Source organism: Rhipicephalus microplus, chromosome 3 (assembly GCF_043290135.1).
Source record: "Rhipicephalus microplus isolate Deutch F79 chromosome 3, USDA_Rmic, whole genome shotgun sequence".
NCBI lineage: Eukaryota > Metazoa > Arthropoda > Arachnida > Ixodida > Ixodidae > Rhipicephalus > Rhipicephalus microplus.
Window position 1 is genome coordinate 202,470,004 of NC_134702.1, and position 2,091 is coordinate 202,472,094.

At 41.5% G+C, this 2,091-nt stretch overlaps 1 non-coding gene across 1 annotated transcript; it reads right to left on the reverse strand.

Annotated features, from left to right (window-relative positions):
• Positions 1–1,117: 1,117 nt before the first annotated feature.
• LOC142804339 (U5 spliceosomal RNA) lies at positions 1,118–1,243 on the reverse strand. Its single transcript, XR_012894605.1, has one exon. It is a non-coding gene; the product is annotated as a U5 spliceosomal RNA (small nuclear RNA).
• Between the last annotated feature and the right edge of the window lie 848 nt (positions 1,244–2,091).

Genomic DNA, 2,091 nt, shown 5'->3' on the forward strand with positions numbered 1-2,091 from the left:
GAACATCAAATAAACGTGTTGTTCACTCTCTCCACACGCAAGACTATCGTATTTCGACGAAATTTGCAGAAACATGCAGATACGTGGGCAATTTTTTTTTGTTCGACGCGAAATACTTCAAGTATGTTGTGGAGACGACAGACACAAGCGTTACGTTCATGACGTCACATCGTGGCTGGAAGCAGTAAGATTTGTTCTCTGCAAAATGTGTGACTTGGTAATCATAACAACCAGCAGTGTTTTCACTGGCAATCTTTTCACTTACCCGCAAATGTGCGAAAAGTCTGAAATGAATTCTGTCTATTAAAGATTTGCAAAATAGGTGCGACACTCAGAGAAAAATTTAAAACGTTTCTGAGGAGTCTACATGGGCATCATTTATATATGTTGGCCATCGACATCATCACTCCTGATTGAAGGTGTCGGGAGCTTACTGTAAGTTATGATTTATGGAGACAGTTGAAAAGAAACACAAGATAACATCCATATAAAAAAGCCTTTTTGGCTTCAGCACGGGAGCCTTGCGAACAATGCAGTTGACAAAACATTTTTTTTTCGTTTATGCTTCTTTCATCGCCGGCTTTTACATTGATGGCATTCATGTTCCTTCGCAACAAGATTGGTTTCCGTTGAACTCTCGGTTTACTCATCATTGCTTTAAAGTTAGTTAATCAATATGTCCCAAATAATTATTTATCATAACACGATTGGCCTACGCAGTAGTCAGAAACATTCATTTGTTCTTGTCGTTATAGAAGGCATCGGCGTATTTTAAAATTCTAACCCGATTTAGCTGGGGCAGTATGTTTTGAAACTTCGTGAATCATAGCACTGTCGGCACCAGCAATACAGGGCCCGGCGTAGATAAATTTCTGTAGGAGTAAACAAGAAATAGCCTGCTCAGGCAAGAGGCCGGTATGTAGGGTTGCGTTCTAAAGGCACTGACAGTCCACCCCGTTGGTAAAGCTGGTCATGAAAATCGCGCGAAAAAAGTGCCACCATGGCGTCCTTCGGGTGTGCAGTCAAGCAACGAAAGTTGACTAGATTTGTAACCCCAGCGGCGAGTGTAAGTCAACAAACGAAAGCATTGAAGTCTTACTTTTGATATTTAAATTAGGCCTCACCCAAACGGGCAAGGCCTCCCAAAAATTGGCCTATTGGCTCATTAGGGTGTCCTTCCCCACGGCAATCTTTAGTAAAAGGCGAAAGATTGGTGCGACCAGCTGAGGAAGGACCTGAGCGATGAATAACGCACGGCCCATACTCCGGGGGTGCTGAAAAACAGCCAGAAAACTTGGCCAAGTTCACATAGGAGTTATTTGTACGTTTCAGCCTTTTAACTCTAAAATATGTGTTGTCGTAAAAACTTCTCTGCATCACTCACCATAACTACGTATACCTTTTAATTGACAGGAGCCAAATATAGGCACGTTCCTTTCAGTTTAGGCTTCTATGCTGGCGAAAAATGTATGCAGCCGTGTACCCTTCGATCAAAGTTTGTAAGTGCCGGAGTAGCGGCACGTGAGCACGCGTCTTTATCATACTTGGCGCGCTTCGTATATCGTTTTTTTTTCAGAGATAATTTGTGAAAGCGCACTGGTAGGAATCAGTCAACGCTAGAATGCGCGCAAACCATAAACAAATCAAATACCTAACTACTCATTACTTAGTGATACGTAATACTGTGTGTGCGTGTACAGTGCGCCCATCGTTATCCTACCGTCGGGGTCATTGCTCTTGTATTGTATCTAGGACAAAGATAGCTGGGACAGTCTGCGTGCAAAAATGAGGAAGATGAGGTGTCTCTCTAATACAAGTAAATCTACCCGTAATTTTTTCACTTGGCGGGACTTCATTTGGTTAGTGCGAGAGGGATATATGCTCCAATGTGTTTGATTAGATCAACGCAACTAAAAGATTTCCGTGCTAATGAGCCCTAAATTTTTCAGATTTTTAGTTTAAAATTTGCAGCTATGTCTGTCCAAACCAGGAGATGGTTTGACCGCTTGCTCAGCAAATATTTGTTTATTGGTAGTATTATTTCTAAACTACTTTTTCAGATTGGCTTTATCTTCATTTTAGTTTCATTTA